Consider the following 17,644-nt stretch of genomic DNA (forward strand, 5'->3'; position numbering starts at 1 on the left):
TTCTGTATATACAAACTCTGCTTGCTGTGACCAGTGAGAAGCAAATCAGCACTGATATTTAGGTCGTGTGTGACGCCTATATTTAATCCAAATTGCAGTTACAGTCAGTTCTGTATTATACAAACTCTGCTTGCTGTGACAGTGAGAAGCAAATCAGCACTGATATCTAGGCGTGTGTGACGCCTATATTTAATCCAAATTGCAATTACAGTCAGTTTCTGTATTATACAAACTTGCTTGCTGTGGACCAGTGAGAAGCAAATCAGCACTGATATCTAGGCCGTGTGTGACGCCTATATTAATCCAAATGCAGTTACAGTCAGTTTCTGTATTAATACAAACTCTGCTTGCTGTGACCAGTGAGAAGCAAATCTACACTGATATCTAGGCCGTGTGTGAGGCCTATATTTAATCCAAATTGCAGTTGCAGTCAGTTTCTGTATTATACAAACACTGCTTGCTGTGACTAGTGAGAAGCAAATCATCACTGATATCTAGGCCGTGTGTGACGGCCTATATTTAATCAAATTGCAGTTACAGTCAGTTTTCTGTATTATACAAACTCTGCTTGCTGTGACCAGTGAGAAGCAAATCAGCACTGATATCTAGGCCGTGTGTGAGGCCTATATTTAATCCAAATTGCAGTTACAGTCAGTTTCTGTATTATACAAACTCTGCTTGCTGTGACCAGTGAGAAGCAAATCAGCACTGATATCTAGGCCGTGTGTGACGGCCTATATTTAATCCAAATTGCAGTTTACAGTCAGTTTCTGTATTATACAAACTCTGCTTGCTGTGACCAGTGAGAAGCAAATCTAGCACTGATATCTAGGCCGTGTGTGAGGCCTATATTTAATCCAAATTGCAGTACAGTCAGTTTCTGTATTATACAAACTCTGCTTGCTGTGACCAGTGAGAAGCAAATCATCACTGATATCTAGGCCGTGTGTGACGCCTATATTTAATCCAAATTGCAGTTACAGTCAGTTTCTGTATTATACAAATCAGCACTGATATCTAGGCCATGTGTGAGGCCTATATTTAATCCAAATTGCAGTTACAGTCAGTTTCTGTATTAAAACTCTGCTTGCTGTGACCAGTGAGAAGCAAATCACACTGATATCTAGGCCGTGTGTGAGGCCTATATTTAATCCAAATTGCAGTTACAGTCAGTTTCTGTATTATACAAACTCTGCTTGCTGTGACCAGTGAGAAGCAAATCATCTAGGCCGTGTGTGAGGCCTATATTTAATCCAAATTGCAGTTACAGTCAGTTTCTGTATTTACAAACTCTGCTTGCTGTGACCAGTGAGAAGCAAATCTCACTGATATCTAGGCCGTGTGTGACGCCTATATTTAATCCAAATTGCAGTTACAGTCAGTTTCTGTATTATACAAACTCATGCTTGCTGTGACCAGCGAGAAGCAAATCAGCACTGATATCTAGGCCTGTGTGTGACGCCTATATTTAATCCAAATAGCAGTTTACAGTCAGTTCTGTATTATACAAACTGCTGCTTGCTGTGGACAGTGAGAAGCAAATCAGCACTGATATCTAGGGCCGTGTGGTGAGGCCTATATTTAATCCCAAATGCAGTTACAGTCAGTTTCTGTATTATACAAACTCTGCTTGCTGTGACCAGTGAGAAGCAAATCATCACTGATATCTAGGCCGTGTGTGACGCCTATATTTAATCCAAATTGCAGTTAGCAGTCAGTTTCTGTATTATACAAACTCTGCTTGCTGTGACCAGTGAGAAGCAAATCAGCACTGATATCTAGGCCGTGTGTGACGCCTATATTTAATCCAAATTGCAGTTACAGTCAGTTTCTGTATTATACAAACTCTGCTTGCTGTGACAGTGAGAAGCAAATCAGCACTGATATCTAGGCCGTGTGTGAGCCTATATTTAATCCAAATTGCAGTTACAGTCAGTTTCTGTATTATACAACTCTGCTTGCTGTGACCAGTGAGAAGCAAATCATCACTGATATCTAGGCCGTGTGTGACGGCCTATATTTAATCCAAATTGCAGTTACAGTCAGTTTCTGTATTAGTTCAAACTCTGCTTGCTGTGACCAGTGAGAAGCAAATCAGCACTGATATCTAGGCCGTGTGTGACGCCTATATTTAATCCAAATTGCAGTTACAGTCAGTTTCTGTATTATACAAACTCTGCTTGCTGTGACCAGTGAGAAGCAAATCAGCACTGATATCTAGGCCGTAGTGTGACGCCTATATTTAATCCAATTGCAGTACAGTCAGTTTCTGTATTATACAAACTCTGCTTGCTGTGACCAGTGAGAAGCAAATCAGCACTGATATCTAGGCCGTGTGTGACGCCTATATTTAATCCAAATTGCAGTTACAGTCAGTTTCTGTATTATACAAACTCTGCTTGCTGGACCAGTGAGAAGCAAATCAGCACTGATATCTAGCCGTGTGTGAGGCCTATATTTAATCCAAATTGCAGTTACAGTCAGTTTCTGTATTATACAAACTCTGCTTGCTGTGACCAGTGAGAAGCAAATCGCACTGATATCTAGGCCGTGTGTGACGCCTATATTTAATCCAAATTGCAGTTACAGTCAGTTTCTGTATTATACAAACTCTGCTTGCTGTGACCAGTGAGAAGCAAATCTACACTGATATCTAGGCCGTGTGTGACGCCTATATTTAATCCAAATTGCAGTTACAGTCAGTTTCTGTATTATACAAACTCTGCTTGCTGTGACCAGTGAGAAGCAAATCAGCACTGATATCTAGGCCGTGTGTGACGCCTATATTTAATCCAAAATTGCAGTTACAGTCAGTTTCTGTATTATACAAACTCTGCTTGCTGTGACCAGTGAGAAGCAAATCTACACTGATATCTAGGCCGTGGTGTGAGGCCTATATTTAATCCAAATTGCAGTTACAGTCAGTTTCTGTATTATACAAACTCTGCTTGCTGTGACCAGTGAGAAGCAAATCAGCACTGATATCTAGGCCAGTGTGTGACGCTATATTAATCCAAATAGCAGTTACAGTCAGTTTCTGTATTATACAAACTCTGCTTGCTGTGACCAGTGAGAAGCAAATCAGCACTGATATCTAGGCCGTGTGTGACGCCTATATTTAATCCAAATTGCAGTTACAGTCAGTTTCTGTATTATACAAACTCTGCTTGCTGTGCCAGTGAGAAGCAAATCAGCACTGATATCTAGGCCGTGTGTGACGGCCTAATTTATCCAAATTGCAGTTACAGTCAGTTTCTGTATTATACAAACTCTGCTTGCTGTGACCAGTGAGAAGCAAATCAGCACTGATATCTAGGCCGTGTGTGACGCCTATATTTAAATCCAAATTGCAGTTACAGTCAGTTTCTGTATTATACAAACTCTGCTTGCTGTGACCAGTGAGAAGCAAATCAGCACTGATATCTAGGCGTGTGTGACGCCTATATTTAATCCAAATTGCAGTTACAGTCAGTTTTCTGTATTATACAAACTCTGCTTGCTGTGACCAGTGAGAAGCAAATCAGCACTGATATCTAGGGCCGTGTGTGACGGCCTATATTTAATCCAAATTGCAATTACAGTACAGTTTCTGTATTATACAAACTCTGCTTGCTGTGACCATGAGAAGCAAATCAGCACTGATATCTAGGCCGTGTGTGAGGCCTATATTTAATCCAAATTGCAATTACAGTCAGTTTCTGTATATACAAACTCTGCTTGCTGTGACCAGTGAGAAGCAATCTACACTGTATCTAGGCCGTGTGTGAGGCCTATATTTAATCCAAATTGCAGTTACAGGTCAGTTTCTGTATTATACAAACTCTGCTTGCTGTGACCAGTGAGAAGCAAATCAGCACTGATATCTAGGCCGTGTGTGACGCCTATATTTAATCCAAATTGCAGTTACAGTCAGTTTCTGTATTATACAAACTCTGCTTGCTGTGGACCAGTGAGAAAGCAAATCCGACACTGATATCTAGGCCAGTGTGTGACGCCTATATTTAATCCAAATAGCAAGTTACAGTCCGTTTCTGTATTATAACAACTCTGCTTACTGCTGTGACCAGTTAGAAGCAAATCTACACTGATATCTAGGCCGTGTGTGACGGCCTATATTTAATCCAAATTGCAGTTACAGTCAGTTTCTGTATTATACAAAATCTGCTTGCTGTGACCAGTGAGAAGCAAATCAGCACTGATATCTAGGCCGTGTGTGACGCCTATATTTAATCCAAATTGCAGTTACAGTCAGTTTCTGTATTATACAAACTCTGCTTGCTGTGACCAGTGAGAAGCAAATCTACACTGATATCTAGGCCGTGTGTGAGGCCTATATTTTATCCAAATTGCAGTTACAGTCAGTTTCTGTATTATACAAACTCTGCTTGCTGTGACCAGTGAGAAGCAAATCAGCACTGATATCTAGGCCGTGTGTGACGCCTATATTAATCCAAATAGCAGTTACAGTCAGTTTCTGTATTATACAAACTCTGCTTGCTGTGACCAGTGAGAAGCAAATCAGCACTGATATCTAGGCCGTGTGTGACGGCCTATATTTAATCCAAATTGCAGTTACAGTCAGTTTCTGTATTATACAAACTCTGCTTGCTGTGACCACAGTGAGAAGCAAATCATCACTGATATCTAGGCCGTGTGTGACGCCTATATTTAATCCAAATTGCAGTTACAGTCAGTTTCTGTATTATACAAACTCTGCTTGCTGTGACCAGTGAGAAGCAAATCAGCACTGATATCTAGGCCGTGTGTGACGCCTATATTTAATCCAAATTGCAGTTACAGTCAGTTTCTGTATTATACAAACTCTGCTTGCTGTGACCAGTGAGAAGCAAATCAGCACTGATATCTAGGCCGTGTGTGATGCCTATATTTAATCCAAATTGCAGTTACAGTCAGTTTCTGTATTATACAAACTCTGCTTGCTGTGACAGTGAGAAGCAAATCAGCACTGATATCTAGGCCGTGTGTGACGGCCTATATTTAATCCAAATTGCAGTTACAGTCAGTTTCTGTATTATACAAACTCTGCTTGCTGTGACCAGTGAGAAGCAAATCAGCACTGATATCTAGGCCGTGTGTGAGCCTATATTTAATCCAAATTGCAGTTACAGTCAGTTTCTGTATTATACAAACTCTGCTTGCTGTGACCAGTGAGAAGCAAATCAGCACTGATATCTAGGCCGTGTGTGACGCCTATATTTAATCCAAATTGCAGTTACAGTCAGTTTCTGTATTATACAAACTCTGCTTGCTGTGACCAGTGAGAAGCAAATCAGCACTGATATCTAGGCCGTGTGTGACGCCTATATTTAATCCAAATTGCAGATTACAGTCAGTTTCTGTATTATACAAACTCTGCTTGCTGTGACCAGTGAGAAGCAAATCAGCACTGATATCTAGGCCGTGTGTGACGGCCTATATTTAATCCAAATTGCAGTTACAGTCAGTTTCTGTATTAAACAAACTCTGCTTGCTGTGACCAGTGAGAAGCAAATCTACACTGATATCTAGGCCGTGTGTGAGGCCTATATTTAATCCAAATTGCAGTTGCAGTCAGTTTCTGTATTATACAAACTCTGCTTGCTGTGACCAGTGAGAAGCAAATCAGCACATGATATCTAGGCCGTGTGTGAGGCCTATATTAAATCCAAATTGCAGTTGCAGTCAGTTTCTGTATTATACAAACTCTGCTTGCTGTGACCAGTGAGAAGCAAATCTCACTGATATCTAGGCCGTGTGTGACGCCTATATTAAATCCAAATAGCAGTTACAGTCAGTTTCTGTATTATACAAACTCTGCTTGCTGTGACCAGTGAGAAGCAAATCTAGCACTGATATCTAGGCCGTGTGTGAGGCCTATATTTAATCCAAATTGCAGTTACAGTCAGTTTCTGTATTATACAAATGCTGCTTGCTGTGACCAGTGAGAAGCAAATCAGCACTGATATCTAGGCCGTGTGTGACGCCTATATTTAATCCAAATTGCAGTTACAGTCAGTTTCTGTATTATACAAACTCTGCTTGCTGTGACAAGTGAGAAGCAAATCAGCACTGATATCTAGGCCGTGTGTGACGGCCTATATTTAATCCAAATTGCAGTTACAGTCAGTTTCTGTATTATACAAACTCTGCTTGCTGTGACCAGTGAGAAGCAAATCAGCACTGATATCTAGGCCGTGTGTGACGCCTATATTTAATCCAAATTGCAGTTACAGTCAGTTTCTGTATTATACAAACTCTGCTTGCTGTGACCAGTGAGAAGCAAATCAGCACTGATATCTAGGCCGTGTGTGACGCCTATATTTAATCCAAATTGCAGTTACAGTCAGTTTCTGTATTATACAAACTCTGCTTGCTGTGACCAGTGAGAAGCAAATCAGCACTGATATCTAGGCCGTGTGTGAGGCCTATATTTAATCCAAATTGCAGTTACAGTCAGTTTCTGTATTATACAAACTCTGCTTGCTGTGACCAGTGAGAAGCAAATCAGCACTGATATCTAGGCCGTGTGTGACGCCTATATTTAATCCAAATTGCAGTTACAGTCAGTTTCTGTATTATACAAACTCTGCTTGCTGTGACCAGTGAGAAGCAAATCAGCACTGATATCTAGGCCGTGTGTGACGCCTATATTTAATCCAAATTGCAGTTACAGTCAGTTTCTGTATTATACAAACTCTGCTTGCTGTGACCAGTGAGAAGCAAATCAGCACTGATATCTAGGCCGTGTGTGACGGCCTATATTTAATCCAAATTGCAGTTACAGTCAGTTTCTGTATTATACAAACTCTGCTTGCTGTGACCAGTGAGAAGCAAATCAGCACTGATATCTAGGCCGTGTGTGACGCCTATATTTAATCCAATTGCAGTTACAGTCAGTTTCTGTATTATACAAACTCTGCTTGCTGTGACCAGTGAGAAGCAAATCAGCACTGATATCTAGGCCGTGTGTGAGGCCTATATTTAATCCAAATTGCAGTTACAGTCAGTTTCTGTATTATACAAACTCTGCTTGCTGTGACCAGTGAGAAGCAAATCAGCACTGATATCTAGGCCGTGTGTGAGGCCTATATTTAATCCAAATTGCAGTTACAGTCAGTTTCTGTATTATACAAACTCTGCTTGCTGTGACCAGTGAGAAGCAAATCAGCACTGATATCTAGGCCGTGTGTGAGGCCTATATTTAATCCAAATTGCAGTTACAGTCAGTTTCTGTATTATACAAACTCTGCTTGCTGTGACCAGTGAGAAGCAAATCAGCACTGATATCTAGGCCGTGTGTGAGGCCTATATTTAATCCAAATTGCAGTTACAGTCAGTTTCTGTATTATACAAACTCTGCTTGCTGTGACCAGTGAGAAGCAAATCTACACTGATTTCTAGCCAGTGTGTGAGGCCTATATTTAATCCAAATAGCAGTTACAGTCAGTTTCTGTATTATACAAACTCTGCTTGCTGTGACCATTGAGAAGCAAATCAGCACTGATATCTAGGCCGTGTGTGACGCCTATATTTAATCCAAATTGCAGTTACAGTCAGTTTCTGTATTATACAAACTCTGCTTGCTGTGACTAGTGAGAAGCAAATCAGCACTGATATCTAGGCCGTGTGTGAGGCCTATATTTAATCCAAATTGCAGTTACAGTCAGTTTCTGTATTAATACAAAACTCTGCTTGCTGTGACCAGTGAGAAGCAAATCAGCACTGATATCTAGGCCGTGTGTGAGCCTATATTTAATCCAAATTGCAGTTCAGTCAGTTTCTGTATTATACAAACTCTGCTTGCTGTGACCAGTGAGAAGCAAATCAGCACTGATATCTAGGCCGTGTGTGAGGCCTATATTTAATCCAAATTGCAGTTACAGTCAGTTCTGTATTATACAAACTCTGCTTGCTGTGACCCAGTGAGAAGCAAATCTAGCACTGATATCTAGGCCGTGTGTGAGGCCTATATTTAATCCAAATTGCAGTTACAGTCAGTTTCTGTATTATACAAACTCTGCTTGCTGTGACCAGTGAGAAGCAAATCAGCACTGATATCTAGGCCGTGTGTGACGCCTATATTTAATCCAAATTGCAGTTACAGTCAGTTTCTGTATTATACAAACTCTGCTTGCTGTGACCAGTGAGAAGCAAATCAGCACTGATATTTAGGCCGTGTGTGACGCCTATATTTAATCCAAATTGCAGTTACAGTCAGTTTCTGTATTATACAAACTCTGCTTGCTGTGACCAGTGAGAAGCAAATCAGCACTGATATCTAGGCCGTGTGTGAGGCCTATATTTAATCCAAATTGCAGTTACAGTCAGTTTCTGTATTATACAAACTCTGCTTGCTGTGACCAGTGAGAAGCAAATCAGCACTGATATCTAGGCCGTGTGTGAGGCTATATTTAATCCAAATTGCAGTTACAGTCAGTTTCTGTATTATACAAACTCTGCTTGCTGTGACCAGTGAGAAGCAAATCTACACTGATATCTAGGCCGTGTGTGAGGCCTATATTTAATCCAAATTGCAGTTACAGTCAGTTTCTGTATTATTCAAACTCTGCTTGCTGTGACCAGTGAGAGAAAAATCAGCACTGATATCTAGGACAGTGTGTGAGGCCTATATTTAATCCAAATTGCAGTTACAGTCAGTTTCTGTATTATACAAACTCTGCTTGCTGTGACTAGTGAGAAGCAAATCATCACTGATATCTAGGCGTGTGTGAGGCCTATATTTAATCCAAATTGCAGTTACAGTCAGTTTCTGTATTATACAAACTCTGCTTGCTGTGACCAGTGAGAAGCAAATCAGCACTGATATCTAGGCCGTGTGTGACGGCCTATATTTAATCCAAATTGCAATTACAGTCAGTTTCTGTATTATACAAACTCTGCTTGCTGTGACCAGTGAGAAGCAAATCAGCACTGATATCTAGGCCGTGTGTGACGGCCTATATTAATCCAAATTGCAGTTACAGTCAGTTTCTGTATTATACAAACTCTGCTTGCTGTGACCAGTGAGAAGCAAAATCAGCACTGATATCTAGGCCGTGTGTGAGGCCTATATTTAATCCAAATTGCAGTTACAGTCAGTTTCTGTATTATACAAACTCTGCTTGCTGTGACCAGTGAGAAGCAAATCAGCACTGATATCTAGGCCGTGTGTGACGCCTATATTTAATCCAAATTGCAGTTACAGTCAGTTTTCTGTATTATACAAACTCTGCTTGCTGTGACCAGTGAGAAGCAAATCTACACTGATATCTAGGCCGTGTGTGAGGCCCTATATTTAATCCAAATAGCAGTTACAGTCAGTTTCTGTATTATACAAACTCTGCTTGCTGTGGACCAGTGAGAAGCAAATCTAGCACTGATATCTAGGCCGTGTGTGAGGCCTATATTTAATCCAAATTGCAGTTACAGTCAGTTTCTGTATTATACAAACGCTGCTTGCTGTGACCAGTGAGAAGCAAATCAGCACTGATATCTAGGCCATGTGTGACGGCCTATATTTAATCCAAATTGCAGTTACAGTCAGTTTCTGTATTGTTCAAACTCTGCTTGCTGTGACCAGTGAGAAGCAAATCAGCACTGATATCTAGGCCGTGTGTGACGCCTATATTTAATCCAAATTGCAGTTACAGTCAGTTTCTGTATTATACAAACTCTGCTTGCTGTGACCAGTGAGAAGAAAATCAGCACTGATATCTAGGCCGTGTGTGACGCCTATATTTAATCCAAATTGCAGTTACAGTCAGTTTCTGTATTATACAAACTCTGCTTGCTGTGACCAGTGAGAAGCAAATCAGCACTGATATCTAGGCCGTGTGTGACGCCTATATTTAATCCAAATTGCAGTTACAGTCAGTTTCTGTATTATACAAACTCTGCTTGCTGTGACCAGTGAGAAGCAAATCAGCACTGATATTAGGCCGTGTGTGAGGCCTATATTTAATCCAAATTGCAGTTACAGTCAGTTTCTGTATTATACAAACTCTGCTTGCTGTGACCAGTGAGAAGCAAATCTAGCACTGATATCTAGGCCGTGTGTGAGGCCTATATTTAATCCAAATTGCAGTTAACGTCAGTTTCTGTATTATACAAACGCTGCTTGCTTGACCAGTGAGAAGCAAATCAGCACTGATATCTAGGCCATGTGTGACGCCTATATTTAATCCAAATTGGCAGTTACAGTCAGTTTCTGTATTGTTCAAACTCTGCTTGCTGTGACAAGTGAGAAGCAAATCATCACTGATATCTAGGCCGTGTGTGACGCCTATATTAAATCCAAATAGCAGTTACAGTCAGTTTCTGTATTATACTAAACTCTGCTTGCTGTGACCAGTGAGAAGAAAATCAGCACTGATATCTAGGCCGTGTGTGACGCCTATATTTAATCTAAATTGCAGTTACAGTCAGTTTCTGTATTATACAAACTGTGCTTGCTGTGACCAGTGAGAAGCAATCAGCACTGATATCTAGGCCGTGTGTGACGCCAGGCCGTGTGTGACGCCTATATTAAATCCAAATAGCAGTTACAGTCAGTTTCTGTATTATACAAACTCTGCTTGCTGTGACCAGTGAGAAGCAAATCTACACTGATATCTAGGCCGTGTGTGAGGCCTATATTTAATCCAAATTGCATGTTAGCAGTCAGTTTCTGTATTATACAAACTCTGCTTGCTGTGACCAGTGAGAAGCAAATCAGCACTGATTATCTAGGCCGTGTGTGAGGCCTATATTAATCCAAATTGCAGTTACAGTCAGTTTCTGTATTATACAAACTCTGCTTGCTGGTGACCAGTGAGAAGCAAATCTGCACTGATATCTAGGCCGTGTGTGAGGGGCCTATAATTAATCCAAATTGCAGGTTACAGTCAGTTTCTGTATTATACAAACTTCTGCTTGCTGTGACCAGTGAGAAGCAAATCAGCACTGATATCTAGGCCTGTGTGTGGCCTATATTTAATCCAAATTGCAGTTACAGTCAGTTTCTGTATTATACAAACTCTGCTTGCTGTGACCAGTGAGAAGCAAATCAGCACTGATATCTAGGCCGTGTGTGACGCCTATTTAATCCAAATTGCAGTTACAGTCAGTTTCTGTATTATACAAACTCTGCTTGCTGTGACCAGTGAGAAGCAAATACACTGATTCTAGGCCGTGTGTGAGGCCTATATTTAATCCAAATTGCAGTTACAGTCAGTTTCTGTATTAACAAACTCTGCTTGCTGTGACCAGTGAAGAAAATCAGCACTGATATCTAGGCCGTGTGTGAGGCCTATATTTAATCCAAATTGCAGTTACAGTCAGTTTCTGTATTATACAAACTCTGCTTGCTGTGACCAGTGAGAAGCAAATCAGCACTGATATCTAGGCCGTGTGTGACGCCTATATTTAATCCAAATTGCAGTTACAGTCAGTTTCTGTATTATACAAACTCTGCTTGCTGTGACCAGTGAGAAGCAAATCTACACTGATATCTAGGCCATGTGTGAGGCCTATATTTAATCCAAATAGCAGTTACAGTCAGTTTCTGTATTATACAAACACTGCTTGCTGTGACCAGTGAGAAGCAAATCAGCACTGATATCTAGGCCGTGTGTGAGGCCTATATTTAATCCAAATTGCAGTTACAGTCAGTTTCTGTATTTTACAAACTCTGCTTGCTGTGACTAGTGAGAAGCAAAATCAGCACTGATATCTAGGCCGTGTGTGACGCCTATATTTAATCCAAATTGCAGTTACAGTCAGTTTCTGTATTAAACAAACTCTGCTTGCTGTGACCAGTGAGAAGCAAATCAGCACTGATATCTAGGCCGTGTGTGACGCCTATATTTAATCCAAATTGCAGTAGCAGTCAGTTTCTGTATTATACAAACTCTGCTTGCTGTGACCAGTGAGAAGCAAATCAGCACTGATATCTAGGCCGTGTGTGACGCCTATATTAATCCAAATTGCAGTTACAGTCAGTTTCTGTATTATACAAACTCTGCTTGCTGTGACCAGTGAGAAGCAAATCTACACTGATATCTAGGCCGTGTGTGAGGCCTATATTTAATCCAAATTGCAGTTACAGTCAGTTTCTGTATTATACAACTCTGCTTGCTGTGACCAGTGAGAAGCAAATCAGCACTGATATCTAGGCCATGTGTGAGGCCTATATTTAATCCAAATTGCAGTTACAGTCAGTTTCTGTATTGTTCAAACTCTGCTTGCTGTGACTAGTGAGAAGCAAATCATCACTGATATCTAGGGCGTGTGTGACGCCTATATTTAATCCAAATTGCAGTTACAGTCAGTTTCTGTATTATACAAACTCTGCTTGCTGTGACCAGTGAGAAGCAAATCAGCACTGATATCTAGGCCGTGTGTGACGGCCTATATTTAATCCAAATTGCAGTTACAGTCAGTTTCTGTATTATACAAACTCTGCTTGCTGTGACCAGTGAGAAGCAAATCAGCACTGATATCTAGGCCGTGTGTGAGGCCTATATTTAATCCAAATTGCAGTTACACTCAGTTTCTGTATTATACAAACTCTGCTTGCTGTGACCAGTGAGAAGCAAATCAAGCACTGATATCTAGGCAGTGTGTGACGCCTATATTTAATCCAAATTGCAGTTACAGTCAGTTTCTGTATTGTTCAAACTCTGCTTGCTGTGACCAGTGAGAAGCAAATCATCACTGATATCTAGGCCGTGTGTGAGGCCTATATTTAATCCAAATTGCAGTTACAGTCAGTTTCTGTATTATACAAACTCTGCTTGCTGTGACCAGTGAGAAGCAAATCAGCACTGATATCTAGGCCGTGTGTGAGGCCTATATTTAATCCAAATTGCAGTTCAGTCAGTTTCTGTATTATACAAACTCTGCTTGCTGTGACCAGTGAGAAGCAAATCACACTGATATCTAGGCCGTTTGCCGCACAATAGGGTGTGGGCTAAATAATCAATTGCAGTAACAGTCAGTTTCTGTATTATACAAACTCTGCTTGCTGTGACACAGTGAGATGCAAATCAGCACTGATATCTAGGCCGTGGTGAGGCCCTATATTTTAATCCAAATTGCAAGTTACATTCAGTTTCTGTATTATACAAACTCTGCTTGCTGTGGACCAGTGCGAAGCCAAATCCGCACTGATATCTAGGCCCGTGTGTGACGCCTATATTTAATCCAAATTGCAGTTACAGTCAGTTTCTGCTATTGTCAAAAACTCCTGCTTGCTGTGACCATAGTGAGAGAAAATCAGCCTGATATCTAGGCCGTGTGTGACGCCTATATTTAATCCAAATTGCAGTTACAGTCAGTTTCTGTATTATACAGTGGGAAGAAAAACAGCACTGATATCTAGGCCATGTGTGAGGCCTATATTTAATCCAAATTGCAGTTACAGTCAGTTTCTGTATTAAACAAACTCTGCTTGCTGTGACCAGTGAGAAGCAAATCTACACTGATATCTAGGCCGTGTGTGAGGCCTATATTTAATCCAAATTGCAGTTGCAGTCAGTTTCTGTATTATACAAACTCTGCTTGCTGTGACCAGTGAGAAGCAAATCAGCACTGATATCTAGTCCGTGTGTGAGGCCTATATTTAATCCAAATTGCAGTTACAGTCAGTTTCTGTATTGTTCAAACTCTGCTTGCTGTGACTAGTGAGAAGCAAATCTTCACTGATATCTAGGCCGTGTGTGACGCCTATATTTAATCCAAAATGCAGTTACAGTCAGTTTTCTGTATTATACAAACTCTGCTTGCTGTGACCAGTGAGAAGCAAATCAGCACTGATATCTAGGCCGTGTGTGACGCCTATATTTAATCCAAATTGCAATTACAGTCAGTTTCTGTATTATACAAACTCTGCTTGCTGTGACCAGTGAGAAGCAAATCAGCACTGATATCTAGGCCGTGTGTGACGCCTATATTTAATCCAAATTGCAGTTACAGTCAGTTTCTGTATTAAACAAACTCTGCTTGCTGTGACCAGTGAGAAGCAAATCAGTACTGATATTTAGGCCGTGTGTGACGCCTATATTTAATCCAAATTGCAGTTACAGTCAGTTTCTGTATTATACAAACTCTGCTTGCTGTGACCAGTGAGAAGCAAATCAGCACTGATATCTAGGCCGTGTGTGAGGCCTATATTTAATCCAAATTGCAGTTACAGTCAGTTTCTGTATTATACAAACTATGCTTGCTGTGACCAGTGAGAAGCAAATCAGCACTGATATCTAGGCCGTGTGTGAGGCCTATATTTAATCCAAATTGCAATTACAGTCAGTTTCTGTATTATACAAACTCTGCTTGCTGTGACCAGTGAGAAGAAAATCAGCACTGATATCTAGGCCGTGTGTGACGCCTATATTTAATCCAAATTGCAATTACAGTCAGTTTCTGTATTATACAAACTCTGCTTGCTGTGACCAGTGAGAAGCAAATCAGCACTGATATTTAGGCCGTGTGTGACGCCTATATTTAATCCAAATTGCAGTTACAGTCAGTTTCTGTATTAAACAAACTCTGCTTGCTGTGACCAGTGAGAAGCAAATCTACACTGATATCTAGGCCGTGTGTGAGGCCTATATTTAATCCAAATTGCAGTTGCAGTCAGTTTCTGTATTATACAAACTCTGCTTGCTGTGACCAGTGAGAAGCAAATCAGCACTGATATCTAGGCCGTGTGTGACGCCTATATTAAATCCAAATAGCAGTTACAGTCAGTTTCTGTATTATACAAACTCTGCTTGCTGTGACCAGTGAGAAGCAAATCTACACTGATATCTAGGCCGTGTGTGAGGCCTATATTTAATCCAAATTGCAGTTACAGTCAGTTTCTGTATTATACAAACTCTGCTTGCTGTGACCAGTGAGAAGCAAATCAGCACTGATATCTAGGCCGTGTGTGAGGCCTATATTTAATCCAAATTGCAGTTACAGTCAGTTTCTGTATTATACAAACTCTGCTTGCTGTGACCAGTGAGAAGCAAATCAGCACTGATATCTAGGCCGTGTGTGAGGCCTATAATTAATCCAAATTGCAGTTACAGTCAGTTTCTGTATTATACAAACTCTGCTTGCTGTGACCAGTGAGAAGCAAATTAGCACTGATATCTAGGCCATGTGTGAGGCCTATATTTAATCCAAATAGCAGTTACAGTCAGTTTCTGTATTATACAAACTCTGCTTGCTGTGACCAGTGAGAAGCAAATCAGCACTGATATCTAGGCCGTGTGTGACGCCTATATTTAATCCAAATTGCAGTTACAGTCAGTTTCTGTATTATACAAACTCTGCTTGCTGTGACTAGTGAGAAGCAAATCAGCACTGATATTTAGGCCGTGTGTGACGCCTATATTTAATCCAAATTGCAGTTACAGTCAGTTTCTGTATTAAACAAACTCTGCTTGCTGTGACCAGTGAGAAGCAAATCTACACTGATATCTAGGCCGTGTGTGAGGCCTATATTTAATCCAAATTGCAGTTGCAGTCAGTTTCTGTATTATACAAACTCTGCTTGCTGTGACCAGTGAGAAGCAAATCAGCACTGATATCTAGGCCGTGTGTGACGCCTATATTAAATACAAATAGCAGTTACAGTCAGTTTCTGTATTATACAAACTCTGCTTGCTGTGACCAGTGAGAAGCAAATCTACACTGATATCTAGGCCGTGTGTGAGGCCTATATTTAATCCAAATTGCAGTTACAGTCAGTTTCTGTATTATACAAACACTGCTTGCTGTGACCAGTGAGAAGCAAATCAGCACTGATATCTAGGCCATGTGTGAGGCCTATATTTAATCCAAATTGCAATTACAGTCAGTTTCTGTATTGTTCAAACTCTGCTTGCTGTGACCAGTGAGAAGAAAATCTACATTTATTTCTAGACAGTGTGTGAGGCCTATATTTAATCCAAATAGCAGTTACAGTCAGTTTCTGTATTATACAAACGCTGCTTGCTGTGACTAGTGAGAAGCAAATCAGCACTGATATCTAGGCCGTGTGTGAGGCCTATATTTAATCCAAATTGCAATTACAGTCAGTTTCTGTATTATACAAACTCTGCTTGCTGTGACCAGTGAGAAGCAAATCTACACTGATATCTAGGCCATGTGTGAGGCCTATATTTAATCCAAATTGCAGTTACAGTCAGTTTCTGTATTATACAAACTCTGCTTGCTGTGACCAGTGAGAAGCAAATCAGCACTGATATCCAGGCCGTGTGTGACGCCTATATTTAATCCAAATAGCAGTTACAGTCAGTTTCTGTATTATACAAACTCTGCTTGCTGTGACCAGTGAGAAGCAAATCAGCACTGATATCTAGGCCGTGTGTGACGCCTATATTTAATCCAAATTGCAATTACAGTCAGTTTCTGTATTATACAAACTCTGCTTGCTGTGACCAGTGAGAAGCAAATCAGCACTGATATTTAGGCCGTGTGTGACGCCTATATTTAATCCAAATTGCAGTTACAGTCAGTTTCTGTATTAAACAAACTCTGCTTGCTGTGACCAGTTAGAAGCAAATCTACACTGATATCTAGGCCGTGTGTGAGGCCTATATTTAATCCAAATTGCAGTTACAGTCAGTTTCTGTATTATACAAACTCTGCTTGCTGTGACCAGTTAGAAGCAAATCTACACTGATATCTAGGCCGTGTGTGAGGCCTATATTTAATCCAAATTGCAGTTGCAGTCAGTTTCTGTATTATACAAACTCTGCTTGCTGTGACCAGTGAGAAGCAAATCAGCACTGATATCTAGGCCGTGTGTGACGCCTATATTAAATCCAAATAGCAGTTACAGTCAGTTTCTGTATTATACAAACTCTGCTTGCTGTGACCAGTGAGAAGCAAATCTACACTGATATCTAGGCCGTGTGTGAGGCCTATATTTAATCCAAATTGCAGTTACAGTCAGTTTCTGTATTATACAAACGCTGCTTGCTGTGACCAGTGAGAAGCAAATCAGCACTGATATCTAGGCCGTGTGTGAGGCCTATATTTAATCCAAATTGCAGTTACAGTCAGTTTCTGTATTGTTCAAACTCTGCTTGCTGTGACTAGTGAGAAGCAAATCATCACTGATATCTAGGCCGTGTGTGACGCCTATATTTAATCCAAATTGCAGTTACAGTCAGTTTCTGTATTATACAAACTGTGCTTGCTGTGACCAGTGAGAAGCAAATCAGCACTGATATCTAGGCCGTGTGTGACGCCTATATTTAATCCAAATTGCAATTACAGTCAGTTTCTGTATTATACAAACTCTGCTTGCTGTGACCAGTGAGAAGCAAATCAGCACTGATATCTAGGCCGTGTGTGAGGCCTATATTTAATCCAAATTGCAGTTGCAGTCAGTTTCTGTATTATACAAACTCTGCTTGCTGTGACCAGTGAGAAGCAAATCAGCACTGATATCTAGGCCGTGTGTGACGCCTATATTAAATCCAAACAGCAGTTACAGTCAGTTTCTGTATTATACAAACTCTGCTTGCTGTGACCAGTGAGAAGAAAATCAGCACTGATATCTAGGCCGTGTGTGAGGCCTATATTTAATCCAAATTGCAGTTACAGTCAGTTTCTGTATTGTTCAAACTCTGCTTGCTGTGACCAGTGAGAAGAAAATCTACATTTA

Source organism: Bufo bufo, chromosome 3 (assembly GCF_905171765.1).
Source record: "Bufo bufo chromosome 3, aBufBuf1.1, whole genome shotgun sequence".
NCBI lineage: Eukaryota > Metazoa > Chordata > Amphibia > Anura > Bufonidae > Bufo > Bufo bufo.